This window comes from Protopterus annectens, chromosome 6.part1 (genome assembly GCF_019279795.1).
Source record: "Protopterus annectens isolate FY-2018-M chromosome 6.part1, PAN1.0, whole genome shotgun sequence".
In the NCBI taxonomy this organism is placed as follows: domain Eukaryota; kingdom Metazoa; phylum Chordata; order Ceratodontiformes; family Protopteridae; genus Protopterus; species Protopterus annectens.
The window spans coordinates 441,538,650-441,557,998 of NC_056738.1; the positions used below are offsets into that span (position 1 = coordinate 441,538,650).

Genomic DNA, 19,349 nt, shown 5'->3' on the forward strand with positions numbered 1-19,349 from the left:
TAAGGACTCATTTTTAATTACCAGCCACAACACCTCCACCATTGAGATTGTCTCCTCCACCAAGCTTCTCGGCGTTATAATTGATGACCAACTAAAATTTAATGACCATATCCAGCTAAACATCAAAGAAACACACATAAAACTTGGCTTACTGTATAGAAACAACCACTTCCTCTCTCCTCACACCAGACTTACCCTTGCCTCTACCTTCCTACTTCCCTCCCTTCTGTATGGTGCTCCCCTCCTCACAAATTTATCTTCCACACTTACCTCCAAACTGGAACAATGCTACAACAAAATCTCTAGATTTGCCACAAATATCAAATCCTCCTCTCATCACTGCACCTCCCTCCACTACCTAAACTGGCTTGAACTCCCCCAATCACCTTGACTTTCTCCAAATCATAACAGCCCACAAATTATTGTTCCACCCTACAAACTGCCCTGCTCTTTCTAACATTCTACAGCCTTATACCCCCCCTTAGATCACTTAGATCTTCTCACCAAAACCTAATCACTGTACAAAAACCTAAGCGCCCCGCAGGTCAACTACTCTTATCCTTTACCCTATCCAAAAAATGGAATGCCTTGCCCTTCACAATTAGGTCCTACACCAAGCTTAACATCTTCAAAAACCATCTTCATTCTTACCTCTCCCTAAACAGGAAATGCAATTGCACTCTCCAGCCCATACCTCTCAAGCTATCATCCTACTTCTCTCCTGGCTCACCTCTTTTACCTACCTAACCTCTTTAATATACTCAGCATAGATACCAAATTAGTAAATCCTGATTTCATGCCATAAGCCAGTATTTCCTCCTGAACAATTGAATTTGTTAACATTTTATTTCTTTTATTGCTAACTGTTATTTGTAATACAACTGTATCTGAAATTTTTATGTTATTAAACTGCTGTTTTCTGCTGGAGCTTTTCTCTCCGGGCCTCCACTGAAAACGGGCTACCAAGCCCAGTGGACCTCCCCGGTAATCAAACTGAAATAAATAAATAAATAAATAAATAAGTACATGTGCAAGCTCAATTCCGACAGGCTAGTAGCCCTGACTGAGCTGACGTCATCGCACGTGATGATGTCAGCTCCGAAACTGCGAAAAAAAAAAAAAGAAAGTGAAAAAAATAAAGAAAAAAATTGGAAATAAAGCGGTGCCACTCGGGAATTGTGGCACCCTATTATTTGGACCCCACAACTCAGTAAAAGCTGAGTAATTCAGGACAGTTGGGAGGTATGATATATATACATTTAAATTTAACATTTGTTTACCAGTTTTTAGCAGAGTTCTCGGGAGAAAACCTCCATACAGTAAGAGACTAAGTGAGTTGTACATGGTATCAGTAGTAGGTTACAGAGTTAGCATGGAAAAGACAGTCAGGTGACATGCTGCAAGATAGCCAACAAGTTTAAAAATACAAAGTTGGAGTACAATTTATGAGCATAACAGTTTCATGGAATAACATAGGTACAATGTGTGTGCAAGGCATTTTCATAGTATACCATATTTACAATATATACACAAGGGATAAGCAGAGCACAATATAAGTTTGCTGCAGAGGCATAAGGAAGTAGACTCCTGTGTTGGGGTCAGGCTTCAGGGGGTGGATTGCAGTTGCATAAAGGCTTGGAAAAAAGGTATGACTTAAGGAGGTTTTTGAAAGTTGAGGTACAATTTTGTAATCTGAGGTTGAGATGTAGGGTATTCCATGTCTTTGCAACCTTGATGGGGAAGAGGTTTTCCTCAGAGTTGTTTTTACATGGGATATTTGCGATCAGAGCTTTGTTACTGGATCGCAATTGTCTGTTCAAATTGTAAAAATTTAGAAGGCCTGTCATGGCAGGGGTTTACACAGGATAGTATAGGTTCTGGTGAGCTAGACTCAATTGGTGGTATAGTAATAAGTTGGAAAATTTTAGCCAGTGTAATGCATGTAGGGACTGGCAGTGGTGGGACTGGGATTTAGCACTGGTTGCAAATCTGGCAGTTTTGTTGTAACAGGTGGAAAGTTTGCTCAGGTCAGTTTTATTTAGGTTTGTTACCACTGGGGATGCTAATGTAAAGTAATGTTAATAAGAGATGGGTTCTGGCTATGGCAATCCTAGACATAGAGGCCAGGTACCTTTTGCTGCAATAGAAGGTCCCTAGTTTTTTGTGTAGATAGTTAGAGATATATGTTTGTTGAATTTCAATTGCTGGTGGATTGTAAGTCCTAGTAATTTGGCCTCTGGGACTGGGGAGATGAGGGTCTTGTTGGGTGAGACTATCCAGAAGGTAAGGTCACTAGACTAGCATAAGTTGTGTTTTCTTTGGGTTTAGTATTAATTAAGAATTATTTAGCCAATTTTCTATCTCTGTGAAGGCTTCTTGAGCTTTTTGTTGGAGGAGTTGTAGGTTGGGTGCTGAGCAGATGAGGGTTGTGTCATCAGTGTATTGGACTATTTCATCTTTAGTGGTTGCTAGGTGAATTTGGTGTGTAAACATGTTAAAAAGAGGGGACCGAGAATTGAACCTTGTGGTACTCCAAGTGTGACAGGGAGGGGAGGGGGTAGGGAGTTACGCCATTTGACAGACTGAAGGCAGTTGTTTAGATAACTACTGAACCAGAGCAGGGTGGGGCTGTTGACGTTGAGTTCAGAGAGGCAGGTTAAGAGTTTATTATAGGAGACATTGTCAAATGCTTTCGATAAGTCTAGAAAGGTAGCAGAGACTAGTTTGTCTTGGTTCCTATATGAGTTAATGGTGTTGGTGAAGTTAATTAGGACAGTGGTAGTGCTAAGGGATGGACAGAAGCCGTGCTGAGTTTTGGATAGTAGCTTGTTAGAGAGAAGGTAGGTGAGGAGTTGGTAATGAATAAACCACCTGAATACAATATATATATATATATATATATATATATATATATATATATATATATATATAATATATATATATATATATATATATATATATATATGGGTCTACTGCTTTTGGTCAAACTACATTTGGTCGAAAATGATTTCAGGCAGCCCACTTCACTGAAAGCTCATTTGATTGAAAGCTCATTTGGTCAAATTCCATTTGGTTGACAATGGAATATAACCACTGCCCCACTGCAGTGCGACCCTGGAGTGAGAATATAAAGTTAGTGGGGGTGTGGGGGGTACAGCCCCCCACATTGGGGGGTGTGGTGGGCGTAGCTTCCCACATTTTGCAACTAGTTTTTACTGACGTCATATGTTTCAAAGTATTTTTAATTGATACACAAGTATATAATAGTGAATACACTGCAATTATGTGGGGGGCTACACACCCCACACCCCTCAATGTAGGGGGCTGTGCCCCCCACACCCCCCCAACTTTATATTTTCACTCCAGGGTCGCACTGCAGTGGGGCAGGGGCTATATTGCATTTTCGACCAAATGGATTTTCAGTTAAATGTATTTTCGGTGAAGTGAACTGCCTGAAATCATTTTCGACCAAATGTAATTCGACCAAAAGCAGTAGACCCATATATATATATATATATATACACATATATATATATATATATATATATATATATACATATATATATATAGGCACACACACACACACACACACACACACCACATACATATAATTTGCAAGATTGAAAAAGTTTGGGAAGAGAAATGTAAGAAAGCAGATGTAAAACTCACCTTTGCATTCTTTTCTTACTCCCATGACCCACAATCTAAGCACAGCATCTAAAATACATCAAACTGTAATGCTGACAACAGAACTGTAAACATCTGTCAGTGGACTTGTGTTCCAGTTACAAATAAAACAATATAGTGCTGGCTATACATTTGTATAATGTCCCACCCATCCAATATGTGGTCAGTAGTTTGCACATTAATTTCCTTCATCTGTTTGTGTATAATGTACAGTACTTACCATACATAATTTAAATGTTCACTTCTAATGAGATTACACTGTGTTTATTTTCTTGGGTCTATCTTATAAACACGAAGGTGTACTTACCCAAATACATAAACGTCGACACATCTTCCTCGAACTGCGAAAACATCGATCGTCCTGAAGCGCGAAATCTGAAACATTGAATCTTCATGGTTGGCCCTTCTGCGGTATAGCTCCGTAAGGTAAGTGTGCGATAGTTACGGACCTTAGAGTTAGGGTGCGGGTTACGGTAAGTGCATACATGGTGATATATGCAAGATTTAGTGTAGTGTTAGAAGTAGGGTTTTGGTTAGTGTATGTATGTGGTTTATTTAGTTTGTTTGGGTAGGTAGTATGTAGCGGGCGGTGGGGTGGGACAACTATGACGGTTCGAGTTTTTGAATTTCGCGGTTTAGGGCATTCGGTGTATTTACAGTTTGCGGAATATGTGTTGGTGTTTTAGTATTCGCTTAATAGGGCTTTTGTGCTTATAATATAGAAACATTTTAGGCTCTATATTATAAGCACGAAGGTGTACTTACCCAAATACGTAAACGTTGACATGTCTTCCTCGAACTGCAAAAACATCGATCATCCTGAAGTGCGAAATCTGAAATGTCGAATCGTCATGGTTGGCCCTTCTACGGTATAGCTCCGTAAGGTAAGTGTGCGATAGTTACGGACCTTAGGGTTAGGGTGCGGATTAAGGTAAGTGCATAGATGGTAATGTATGTGAGATTTAGTGTAGGGTTAGAAGTAGGATTTTGTTTAAGTGTATGTGTGTAGATTATTTAGTTTGTTTGGGTATAGCTTCTTCTGCTTCTTGTGCGATAGTTACGGACCTTAGGGTTAGGGTGCGGGTTAAGGTAAGTGCATACATGGTGGTATATGCAAGATTTAGTGTAGGGTTAGAAGTAGAGTTTAGTTTAGGGTTAGAAGTAGGGTTTCGGTTAGTGTATGTATATGGTTCATTTCGTTTTTTTGGGTAGGTAGTATGTAGCGGGTGGTGGGGTGGGACATCTATGATGGTTCGAGTTTTTGTATTTCGTGGTTTAGGGTGTTCGGTGTATTCGCGATTCGCGGAATATGTGTCAGTGTTTTAGTATTCGCTTAATAGGGCTTTCGTGCTTATAATATAGACGCATTTTATTAATTAGGAATACAGGCTGAATATACTGTAGTTTTTCAAGTGATTTTCCAACAACTATTTCCTTAGATGAATTACATCGTCTTGTTACAGAATGGCATGTATTCCTCTTACTCTTATATCTCACCTCTCTGTATTGTTTTCTCACGTTACTTGCATAATTGTAAAGTCATTTGGTATTGTTGTCCAAAGCCCCTTTCCACTAGTGTTGGTGTATTTTTTTAGCCCAGTAATGTAGTCCTTTCTGAGTTTGGTTTTGGCTCCTCAGTACAATAATTTGCACTTCTTTGCTTTGACCGTCGAGTTTTTTTTATCACCATTCTAATGGTTTGCTGTGGTCTTTGTCTTTTCTACCAGACTGTGTATCAGATCATTCTCACGTCTCCAGCAGAATTACATATTTCTTCTATCACTCCCACCGTAGCACCAAGTGGTCTCTTTTAAAATAAGAAAATGGACAGGACTTGTGACTGTCCTATGCAACCTCAAAAGTTAACCTTTTTTTGAGAGCAAACCACGAGCAGTTGTTAATGCGGTAAGCATCACTGAAGAAGCTCATTTAGGTAAATGACACTATCTAAGGGTAAAGTACCTATGTCTTTGAAAGAGTAGAGCTTATTCTAATTTTACAATTAGAACATTAAAAAGGTGTTTGTTTCTCTTTGTAAAATAATGCCATTGTATTATAGCACTAGTTCACGTACCACGTTTTACATGGCAGAATGGCAGTACAGTAGGTAGCTTTCCCTCACTCTGGACATGTTGATCTGCATTTCTGTGCTGGCACACTATACTGTAGGACAGTGCATGCTACAAACATTGTGCTAAGTTACAGCACATATTGTAACATCCATGCTCACTGAGGTACTTGTGATGGATGTATTTCATTTTCTATCCATTTTTATTCTTTTGTGCTTACCACTAAATAGGTAGAGATAGTATGTTCAGATTTGTTTCCGATGGTGCTGCCCTCAGTAGTGATTCATAACTAGAAAAGGTTATTGTTTAATGATGACATTAGCTGCTACATTTTCACTTCCACTTATTGTTTTTCTCATGCTGCCATCTTGCAACCTGTCTAAAAACATTTCTTCTGTTTATTTTTAAGTGGCACCATGAGAAAAGCTTTTCTGGTGTTCATACCTCTCAGCTGTCCTGATTTTCGCAGAGTGTCCAGATTTTTACCTCATATTTTTAGTTTGTTCCTCTGGAAATTTGTGTTTTTCTGGCAAATCACCGAGGACTGAAGTCACTCAATAATGACAGACATTTGAGTTTCAGACTTCATATACTTCAAAAAATGCATGATAACACACAACCTTTTACTCTAACAACTTTATAATGTTATAAGAGCAATATTTAAAATCTGTCCCTATTTTTGAGCCATTGCCCCCCCCCCCATTATTTTTGACTTCATCTGGATTTCTTTTGCTAAGAGATTGAGAGGTATGCTGATGTTCATGCAGCAAGTATCTGTCATCTCTTTGTATTTAAGTAATTTTGGCAGCTCATTGAAGAACTCTGTTTAGATGGTATTCATTTCCTTCACAAATGAGTGTTTCTTCATAGTATTTTTTAATGAAGATTGCTACATTGAACAAACTTTAATGAACGTCCTAATAATGTATGGATGAGGCCTGATGACTTCAAGGATAGTTATGTCAGCTAGGGGGTGTAAAGGTATTATGCCCATTATAGAAGGAGAATGAGGGATACTTTTCCTTAGGTAAAAAAAAATCATTAGAAGCCTATTTGCTGTATCCTACTTGATCACACATACTTCTGTGAGATAGTCATCAGCATAATGAAATACATTCCCTAGTGGACTCATCGTATTTCTTCCTTTTGCTCCTTTATACCCTAGGTCTTTTTTGGGTCTACTTTGACCCATAGAATTTTCAGTTTGCCAAAACTGAATGAACCGATCCCAGTTAAGCAAAAGTGTGTTTAAATGAAAATGCACTTTCGCGAAAATCATTACACCGAATAGTCCTGCTAGATTGCAGTACAGTGAGGATAAGGGAATTAACCCTTTTCACCACTTTAGTGCGATCTCACAATTAGTATATATAAGTAGCGGGGATGTAGGGGGCACAACCTCCCCCACATGGGGGGGTGCAGGGGGGCTTGCACCTTGCAAAAATGATTTTGTTGAATTTTTTTTGTGTGTGTGTGTGTGTGTGTGTGTTTCTTTTATTTTTTTGGTGTAATGATTTTTTCAAAAGTGCATTTTTCTTTAAACGCACTTTCGCTTAACTGGGATCTGTTAATTCAGTTTCGGCAAACTGAAAATTTGATGGGTCAAAGTAGACCTCTTCTTTCATATGTACGTCTTCAGTCTTTTTACAAATGACTGCAGCAAATGATCTGGAGTTGTCTATAGTGCATATTCCCAGAACCGCTGTTGACTCATTCATTCCCCCCAGGTTAAGAGCCCTACCACTCATTCATTCCCATTAAGGCAAGAGCCAGAAGCTGTGAGTGTTGCTGTCCTGTATGGTGGGGATGTTTTTTTTTATTAAGTCCTAACACATCCAGCCATGGCTGTGAATTTGCTAATGTCTTGCATCAGAGGAATGTGTGTGTGCCCCCACAGTGTTCTGTTTTATGGTGCCCATTTGTTGTAAGACAAAGTGCAGAACAAAGTGGAAAACAGCAATTAAGGAAAACTATAAATATGGTTGTTGCAGTCTTCACTAAGCAGAGGGCACTACAAAATAAGTACATCAGGACTGTAATTTTTATAAAGGTGGTGAATATGACTCACTTTGTTATCTAATCAGTCGTTGCTGGTTAAACTGTATAGATTCAGAAGATTCTTGAGTAAAAGCAGTAACTTTTTTTGCACACAGATATTAGCCAGCATTTGCACATTGATAGCAAGTAGGCAGGTTATATGCTGATTCTCTCAAAAAGCAGGGAATGCAGGTCTTCCCATAACCCAGCATGTGGAATTATACTGTATTAGCTAAAGTGAATTTTTCATTCTATTTCACGCAGACTGCAGGTACTAGAGTACTCAGGAAAACAGTCCTTGATCAGTGGCAGCATGAACTACTTTTTCTCACTTTTCTTCAGCTGAAGAATGCCTGATAATGCATAGTTATCTTGTTTCACCCTAATTTTTAATTACACTTAGAAAGGTACTTACTTACAATACAGATGCACACAGTATGCTGTTGGCCAGCAACTGGAATTCCTAGCAACCACTGATTGGATTGCAGCGGCTCTACTAACAGAAGGCTCAGAAGGGGAAGCTTAACAGGAAACCATCTGATCAAAAATTAGATTCATTTCACACCAGTATTCAGCTGAAATGCTGTTCATCGCAACACGCATCATTGTTTAAGGTCTTTGGATAGTGGGTCCTTGTCTTTCTGTTAGGCCAAACTATTTGATAGTGAAAAAAAAATATTGCATTATATAACGATGTTGTCACATTACTGACAAAGTACCTATGTCTCAATTACTTGTTCACAACCACAGCCTCTGACTCCCTTTAGTGAGAATCATCATTCAAAACCAGGTAGTTTAGTAAGTCCATTTCAGGCTGTGCAGAATCCTTATTAAATAATTTTTCTAGTTGTTAAAGACTGTTAAAGAGCATTCATATGTGAGGTACACATGACTAGTTTCCAACCTAAGTTGATCCTGAACCTCTCCCTCATGTTAACAAGCTGTGCTACTTGTACAACTTCATACACAGAAGTTTTCACAGCACAGCTACTAAGCCATACACACTTGCCTGGCTGCTGATGCTTCTATCTTCATATATGAATTTCTTATTTAAGTTGATAAATTGTTTCAGTGGGTTTGGACTCTGTGTTGCTGCAATTTGTTCTCCACTTCAGATCCTAGCTGGGGTGCCTTCCATATTTAGTTTGCTTGCCATCTCTGTGTTCATGTGAGATTTCTGTGAGGGATAATTTTTTCTCCTATATCCCAAACATACGTAGTAGGTGTTAAATAAAATTAAGAATTCAATACACAGGAGGTTCAGATTCAAAAGTTTACTAGTGTACACCAGGAGGCAAAAAACCATACAAGTACAGAATTTTGTCTGACATGAAACAGGAAGCACACAATTTTATATAGGTTTAACTTTCAAGCTATGCCCACCTTTCTGACGTGATATGTCACAGGGCATTTACATCACTTTAGCTTACAAGCTTTTATTTATTTAATCTGTTGATGCTGCATATTTAAAAAAACTTTTCCTTTAGATACAATACGGCCTTGCTATCCAGCTGGTCAGTCATAATGTCTTTCTGTAAAGTTACTTGTTCAAGGTTTCATATCAGTTCGAATACAATAGCAGCTTCAGTCTTTTAATGCATGTCTTTGTTCTCTGTTACACTTTCTCACACAGCTGCGTGCTATCTTAGTAACACATATACAAGGCCAGATCATTCCAACAGGAAAGAGCAGAAGATTTCATTATTTCACACATTTAATTGCCTGACCCAGCAGATAATCACTTGTGAAAAGCATAAACATTAAAACTTGCTAAGCTAGCATTCTGCCAGGGTCAGAGATCAGCTTTGCTTCAAGCCACACTGCAGTTTCAAAACTACTTCACATTTAGACATGAATTAATTTTACTACTATATGATTAATAGAATAAAATGCATTATATACTACTTTGCTTTTAAACTAGCATTTCTCATGTATTCAAATACACATTTTTCTAACAGTAGGGGAATTGGCAATGCTTTAAATTGCCAAAAGATGCATATGCAAAATGTGTGTGTGTGTGTGAGTGTGTGTCTATATGAGAGAGTGTGTATATGCATGTTAATGTGCATCCTGCAATAGAATAGTATCTCATCAAGGATTAGTTTTCTTTTCCTTACGCCCCTTGAATGTTGCAGAAGGTGCTGTCTCCCACACAGCCTTGGGAAGGATAAGCAGGTAATGACAAGTGAATGCTACCTGAATGAATGAACTTTTTTTATGTTTCATATATAGTAAACTGTGGTTTTCCAGCTCTTCTGATTTGAAAAAAACTGAATAATAACTGCAGTACACAAAGGTGGACTGTGTATTCAGATTCTTTAGTTTACTAAATACTGTAACATTATAAGTAGCATGTTCATGTGTCTGCATTGTGTGACTTCCTTTGTAGTCCTGAGTTACAGAAATCTCCTTCCCCTTCTTCATTCTCCCATAACTGCTACATATATGCATGCCACTCAACCTCCTAGAGCAAGAATTCTGGACAAAGCCATAAATAATGGGGGGGGGGGACGACAAAGGCCCCAAAATAGGGACACTTTTTAAATATTCCTCTTACAAACTTAGAAAGTTAATGGAATAACAGATTTTACATTAACACAGATTTTCTGAAGGGTATGAAGTCTGAAACTCAAATGTCTATCATTAATTTCAGTCTTCATCCCCCAAAGATTTGCCAGTGATTTGTCAGAAAAACACAATTGTATGAGGAACATAACAAAAATATGAGGCAAAAATCTGGACATTCTGCAAAAATGTGGACAGTTGGGAGGTATGCATGTATGCATATTTGGTGAAAGTTTAAAAGGAATATCTGTGGTCATGAATGGAGGAACTTTTGTGAGAAAGTACGAATAGAAAAACTTCAATACATAGATAAAGAAAATGTTTTTATAAAGCCATTTTGTTTCATAGATATTTGTTTCAGTACAGGATTATTTGACAAGATGCTTCTATACTTCTAAATGTAAGAAACAAAATGGAGGGAATATGCTATAACTGTAATCTCTGCATAATGTCTGTAAGTGCATGCAGCTACTGCAAATACATGTATGGTAAAGCATCCTTTTTTGCCCTAACACAGGAAGTCCTTCAAGACCATCTGGTATGGCAATTGCTGCACTGAAAGGAATGTATACAGGGCCCAATGTCAAAACTGTAAAGCCTTTATGTTGGTAAAACCATTAACAAATTAAAGACTAGAATGGCACACCAGTGCACTGATATACTATAAGGGATTACCTCCAACCCTTTGGCCACGCATACAAAAGAATATCCTGGCCACAACAGCTTTCTATTTTTAATCATTGACAGAATTTTCAACACACCATTCCAATGAAACCTTAATGACTTATTTGAGAAAAAGGAGCTGGAATAGCAAATATGGCTACTGGCTAACAGACCACTAGGACTGAAAACAACAATTTCTATCAACTAGGTTTTGAACCTAAAGAAACTCAACTACCACAAATTTTATTAATGCCATTATTCTACCTAAAGATATGGGTCCACATTCTAGGACCCCACCTTCTTTGTGGAATTTAATTATCTCTCCGATGCTTCCCTTGATTCCCGTCTATGTTATCCCTAATCCAACAATATAATATGACATTGACTTATTTTCCTGTTGATTCACAATGCAATGACTTGTTCCATTATTCCATTAGTGGGACCTCATAACTGTTCTCAATTCTATACTGACGATTTTTGATCATGACCTGGTTGTAATTTGTGCTTTATGTATTACATCTTTAGCTTGGGTTATTCTTTTTTTATTTACTAGGCATTTTTGCCTTTGATTAACTCACATTTTTTTCTCAATATCCACTTGCTTTGGTTGTTTCTTTTTTTTTTTCATTTCTTCCCTGCCTATTATTCTCCTCGGTACCCCCCCCCAACTTATTCCAGCCACCTCTGCAGACTTATTTGTGTCCCTCGCTTTTGATTATTAAGTTTGGTTATAGCAATTTTAATTATAACTTTGTTTTTATTGTAATTTTAATTTTATTTCAGGTATTTTCTAGTCTGTTTTTATTTTCCAACCTTTGGAATTTTGATTTTATACAGGCAGATCTGACAAAACGCATAGTGAAATCTTTGTCAGAACAAGTACCTGCTGAGTATTTTTGTATCCATCCCTGTTATTGGCCCTGGTTCCTATAATGTGATGGCATTTAACTAGAAGGCCTAACTGGGGATTATTTTAATTTTTAATGTCTAATTTTTCATTTTTATTTATGACGCTATTGCCAGATTCATAACATTTTTCTTCCTATCTATTTAACAGAGCTTAAGACAGTAGCCCTCTATGGAATACCATTGCACTGCCCATCTAATTTTATTTTTTATTTCTAGTAAGTAACTCTAGCCAGCTACTCAATCATTTGGTCATTTTTTATGTATTATGATTATTGGTGTTCCTTTGCTCTCCCCGTGTACCATCTCTAAACATTTTTAACATTTTTGATATCTTATTATTGTATACAATTTATATCTTCTCATTAATATCTTTGAGAGTCACTAAGCAATCCATATATATTTTTCTATGGCCCCTCTGCTCATTTTGTCCTTTTTTTTTTTACTTACTCGTTTGCCTCTTTCTGTAACCCAATGTCGTTCTAATTTACGCACATGCTTTCTTTTTTATTGATACACCATGGAGCAGCTAAGCACCCTACCCCTATATTTTGTAATCTGATCTTAGTCTAACTTTTCTTTTTAGATGATTGAGACTTTGTGCTCACAATAAGCTGGAAACTGTTTCATGTTTTAATATTATGACTGAGACGACTCTTGCTTTCTTATTATTGGTTTAAATAGCCAAGACTCCCATGTAGCAGGTCACTAACATGGGTATTATTGTGTTTATTTATTTCTAGCACAATTTATTCATTTGTTTAGTTTCAATGAAGTATTTTAGGACTTAGTATATTATAGGATGCAGCCCTAATCTGAACGCCTTACCTTGGCGCCATTAGTTTTTAGCTTTCTTTTACTTTACTGTCATTCATTTCTTACAGTACAGTCATTAAACATTGACCAACAATGATTGTAAACATGCCTACAAGCTGTCACTTTATGTAACTGCTAATGACCAAAGCTCTAATACTGAGTGACGCTTATCTGCCTGTTTGTTTTGTGGCTAAAACAAAGAAGATCTGAATTGTTGCATACTATTTTTGAGTTTATTTGTCCGATCAAGGTTTGCTTAATTCTTCCATATGATTTTTAAGTTATTTTTTTCAGTCACGGATTTCATGTTTAACCAAAGTTGAGATCTTTAACTTAATATACAAAAATGAACCTGAGGTACACTCGAGACTACTAGCAGGCTAGAAGCTATGAGCTTCGGTAGGTAAAACGATAAAAGACTCATGTCGCTTTATGATAATTTGTGACTACTTTCTGATTGTTTTTTGAACCACTCAATGAAATATTATAGCAATAACCCACGCCTGGGTGTGGGTAATGCTGGATTTACCCACGGTTGGCGTGGTTTGATCACGAGGGCGAAGCCCGAGTGGCCAAACAAAGCCAACCGTGGGTAAATCCAGCATTACCCACACCCAGAAGTGGTTATTATTATACAATGACATTATTTAAGAAAAAAAATAATTACTTTTCTTAAATAATGGCATTGTATAATGCCTCATTGCTGCCCTTCCGCAGCAGACTGTCTGGTATTCTGCGGCAGTTCTGATGTACTGCACATGCGTATGCCTACGCAGTACATCACAGCTGTGGGCAAAAGCAACGGAGAAAGCAAGATCTCCGTTGCTTTTTACTGTTTCGCTATGTTAAATGGGTTTAACTTAGCGAGACAGCTTTAAAAAAAGCAACGTAGATCTCCGTTGCTTATTTTAAAGCTGTCTCGCGATGTTAAACCCATTTAACATAGTGAGACAGGTTTAAAAAAAAGCAACAGAGAAAGCAAGATATCCGTTGCTTTTTACACACTGTCTCGCTATGTTAAAGGAGTTTAACATAGCGAGACAGCTTTAAAATAAGCAACGGAGATCTCCGTTGCTTATTTTAAAGCTGTCTCGCTATGTTAAGCCCATTTAACATACTGAGACAGGTTTAAAAAAAAGCAACGGAGAAAGCAAGATCGCCATTGCTTTTTACACACTGTCTCGCTATGTTAAAGGAGTTTAACATAGCGAGACAGCTTTAAAATAAGCAACGGAGATCTCCGTTGCCTTTTTTAAACCTGTCTCACTATGTTAAACTCCTTTAACATAGCGAGACAGTGTTTTAAAAAAGACTTATACTAATGGAAAAAGTCCGGGCGACCGGACCTTTTTCCATTAGTATAAGTCGATTTACAATGTGCACGCTGGCCAATCAGCATGCACGTTTTGGAATATTAATGGGGGGGTCATGGTATAATTTGATTTAATCCATGGTCAAGATCCTAAATATGGTCGAGGAAATTATCAGGCTGGATACTGTGAGTGTTAATGAATAAAACTGCAATAAGTCTAGAAAGTCACCGGTACTTTTCAAATCACGTTAAACTTCTTTTTGATTGATTATTAACAAATTGCTGAAATATTTTCAGAATCCACTAGTAAGAATCTATTTTTTTTTGTTCATTTCTGAACCACTCTATGATATATGTTTGATTGAATTCACTGTTAAGAACCTTTTTTTGGTTCAAGGCCATTATCAGGTTTGTCGCTGCAAGTGGAGATAAATAAGACTCTAGTACTTCCAGGATTGCTTTGAACTTATTTTGTATTGGTATCTTAACAACTCACTGAGATATTTTATCAATCCACTAATAAAAATCCTGGATTTGCTCTAGGCAGTCATCTTGTTGGACGCTGCAAGCTGCAAATAAAAATATTACAGCAGGCTTACTGGTTACTCAGATACTTTATAATAGCCTGATGAGATATTTTATAACATCCACATAATTTCATTAGAAAATTGTGTTCATACTACTAACTTTAACTTTTTTGCATAATTCTTGAGGAAGATCTTTAAAAATGACAACTAAATGAATAGGATAAGGGCAAAGAGCTAAGGTTAGGTAGGTGTCGTGCTTTAATTGTGCTTTATTGGTTTGAGCCATTGGCATGTGATTTAACTGCACTTTGTACCTAACATTAAGAACATGCTACTATTAACATTAATCTATACCATTGCAACTTAAAGCTTAAAAGATTCTGGCTCTAATATAAGAAAACATGATTTCATGTTAACAGCCCAACATTCCAGTGTTATACGTAATTACGTAATTCACAAAATAGTTAAGGGGGGGGCCAAGGTGATCAGTATGAAGAACAGTTAGCTACTATCTTTCATCAAGGGAACCATAAATAAAATTAGGATGAAGTACTCCTCACTATTAAGATGCAATATCCACAAAGAAAATCCTATAGTTTGCTGATGGAATGGTTTGCTGTTTTCTTGCTGACTGAATGAGAAAAGAAGTGCTGAGCTCAAATCTCAGTAAATAATGTTGCCAGAGTCCCATTATCCCTGATCATAACATACTTAAATGTATGCTAGTGTCTATATAGCTCTGTCCAGATTATTGTGAAGCATTTCATGATTTGTCTCTGTAATATTTCAGGAATATAGCATAGCATAAAACACGCTAATGTCATCTTCTTCATCTTGCAAACATTCAGTCTGCAGGTTTTGCAACACTTGTTTTCTCTTGTCTGTTACAATGTCAGATATTCCGTCCAACATCTGAATTAATTTCTGTTATATATAAGTTAATGTTGGATGGCCTTCCTGCCAAATTCATTACTAGAAATTAAAAAAAAAACAGTCCATATCTTTACTGTGAGTATTTTACTACTGGTTAAGGAAGCTAAATTCAGGCAGGGTTTAGTATCATTTGGGAGATTCTTTTGTACTTCCTAGAAATGCGTGGTCTTGTTTCCCATTAATTGATCTTTGACTGATTAATATGTTGAGGCCTGTACTTAATTCACAATGTTAACAGCAAATATGTAGAAAAGAATAATATACCATTGCAGATATTTTGGAAGAAGTAATAAACTGAAGTCGCATAACTAAACAAATACCTGCTTGTCTAGAGTGTTGAATTACTTTGGTAAAGGGCTGCAACAATATGGTAGAAGCCAATGAGAGGGGAAGAGTTAGAGGCAGAGTACATCATAAAGCCATAGCCTAAGAATAGAATGCAACTTACCTTTGTGACTTCAGTTGCTGAATGAATTCTTTGTATGGTAATATTCACTTATGTAACCTATATGATACAGAATCTGTAACTTTAACTATACTGTAATGTACTAAAACATTAAACTCTAAATAAAGAAAGAATAACTATATTTTAATCTGCTGCAATATATACCATTCTGAATTAAATATATTGCAATATATACCATGTGGCACAGTGGCACAGCGAATAGTGTTTTCGCCTCACAGGAAGAGGTTCCCCGGTTTGATTCTCACCTGGGGTGGCTTCTGTGCAGAGTCTGCATGTCCTCCCTTTGCTTGTGTGGGTTTCCTCTGTGTACTCCGGCTTTCTCTCTCATTCCAAAGACATGTAGTAGGTGGATGGGACACTCTAAATTGGCCATAAGTGTGAGTGTGTGGTGTGGAAGAACTACCATGCCAGAGCTAGCCACCCGGCGGTGTAAACCTTGGCTCTAGATGATTGTCACCGTTGAAGTGACACTCCAACCCCATGTGCAAAAATGGGAAAAAGAGGTTATTGATAGATACCATGCTGAATATGTTTTGATATATATATATATATATATATATATATATATATATATATATATATTTATATATATATATATATATATATATATATATATACACACACACACACACACACACACACACACACACACACACACACACACACACACCATCCTGAATGAGACATATTGTAATATATACCATGCAGAATGAGACATATTGTAATAAGATATATTTCAATCTATATCATGCTGTATGAATTTGAATATATACATTAGAAGCAAGAAGCCAATGGCCCTTGACCTGCACAAGATAGTGTAACTCAGAATTGTTTACATTGTGTTTGCTCCCTCATTGTACCATTTTGCTACATTTCAGAAACAATGCAAGTTGCAGTCACTAGAAAAAATTCTGGTTTGAAACATGGTATCCCGTGGACTTTACTGATGCCGTTAAAAGCCTTATCTAAAACTATCAGTCATGTATCAATCTCAATACGATATACAAGATTGAAGATTATATGCATTCAGTTATTTTAGACTCTCATCCTGTGGTTGCTTCAACAGGCTATTTTCCATTTCCTTGCCTTGCTCAAAAGTAATTAGTCATATTTATGCATTTGCAAAAATGATCTGTGCAGAATTGCTACACACAGTATACTTAACAGTTTCAATATCTATGAAGTGAGAATGCATCAATGTGGCCTCTTCTGCCGAGGTTACTTTCTTTGAATCCCATTATTCCAGCAGCTGTTCTAGCTGTTGATCACATTGGCTGCTTTGTTTAGGCCACCTGGTTTGATATTCCTACCCCAAGTCTCTTTAAAGTGATTTTTCCAACATTTTCTAATTTTACCTTTGCACCACTCCATGTGGTGCAAAAACTGATGAACAACACCTTTACCCATCTAAAAAATATGATTTCCATACACTGAGATCACTGAGGAAAAACAGTAAACTTTAACTTTAGTGGTGTCAGTGTAGGAATATTGTGTGTTGCATCCACAGACTTTAATAGGCACATCACCCCATATTGGCAAAAGTGCACCATTAATGTTTTTGGACGCAGCACACAATGTCACAGTGGTAAATGTTAAATTTATTTGAGCCATGGTTTAATAAAAAAAGGTTATGAGGCTTTATTATTAAAACAGGCCAAATATATAACTATAGACAAGTTTAAAAATGCATTGTGGTACTTCATTCATCAAATGCCACAGTGTATATGCTAACATCGGAAAATCACTTTAAACTTTAATTTCTTGTTTCTGTCCTCCAACAAAACATGGTTTACATTTTTTCACATTGTTTCTAAGTTCCAGCTATTGTTTCGTAATTTTAGAAAATAATTAAAACTGTAATAATTGAGATCTTTCCTGCAATGTTATCAAATCCCATTCAGTCCATTACACTATCATTAATACAGCTGTTATGTTGCATATGGAGTTTTCTCCATGCCATACCTGAAAACAGGCACTGTTTTAATCAACAGTATATACATATATAGATATATAAATATATAGATATATAAATATTACTGTTTTAACAGCAAAAAGGCATAGTTTTCCCTTCATATCTTGTCAGTATCATCTATAAAACCATTGAAAAAGACAAGATTCTGTAGTGATCTCTGTCACAGCACATGGGTAACATGATTTATTTATTCTGCAATGGGCTTAAGGTACTACTCCCATGCATGCCTTTTTAGCCAGTCAGGTTTTAACTATGGAAATAAACACTAAATGAAGGACAAACCACACTGGAATCCAAGTTAAAAGTTAGCGCTTTCATTTACTGTATTAAGCAAACTTCATCAGACAAAATTGAATGAAAATACAACCATATTTATATGTAAAAACTGGTAATTAGTATGACATCATTTCCTTCAAAAAAAGAGAGAGAAGAGAGACTGAGTCATCCATTAAAAGTATGCTGAAACTGAGGGCATTAATGAGATGACAAACATATATATAATATTTGTATATCATTTTTATATGTTTTATATGATCATTAATTTGTTTTATGTCCTATGTATTGAATGTTCTTTATTTATTTGAACATTCTATTGGTGCATTTTTCTTTGTGGTTTGGTACTTTAATTAGAGGCTTGGTCTTCTTTTGAAAGAAACGATGTCATACTAATTACCAGTTTTTAAATATAAATATGGATGTATTTTCATTCCATTTTGTCTGATGAAGTTTGCTTAATACAGTAAACGAAAGCGCTAACTTTTAACTTGGATTCCAGTGTGGTTTGTCCTTCGTTTGGTGTTTATTTTCAAGTGTTATTTCTTTGCCAGTTTTTGTAGGTTTTAACTATGCTAGCATACTAGGGTCAGTTTGAAAGAAGACTAACTTGATGCCAGTAGACTGTTACACAGCTGTGTGTGTAGAACCATGTTTATGTCAGGATGGTGTAAAATAACAAGTACCAAAGAGGTGAGAGCAGAGATTAAATATATGGAAGTGAGAATTATTGAAGATCAGAAACAGAATTCCATAATAAAAAATGGGCCGTATGGAATTCTCTAATGGAAATTGTGCTTGAAGAGGCCATTTACATAAACTTCAGTAGAAGTTGTGAAGATCAATATGGTCACACTTGTTCTAACATTATGTTGTAAATATTACATTTTTGAGTTTTGACTAATTTTGTTTAAGGCTTAATGTTAATTCAGTCTTGAGATTAAGACTTGATAGAAGAGATTAATTTGATATTTGGATTTACCTGGTTAGTAATGAAAGTTAAATGTAAGCACTGATTGAATGACATGAGGCTAGTTTATTAATAATGAATAATTGTATAACTATAACTATAACATAGTTTCAAAAGTAAGCACTGCTGAAATAACAACTGTATCATGTATGG

At 36.5% G+C, this 19,349-nt stretch overlaps 1 protein-coding gene across 2 annotated transcripts in view; it reads left to right on the forward strand.

Moving 5' to 3' along the window:
- The window catches only part of SPEG (striated muscle enriched protein kinase), a 2,687,905-nt gene that overhangs the window by 2,089,350 nt on the left and 579,206 nt on the right, over nucleotides 1-19,349 (forward strand). The window lies entirely within an intron of this gene.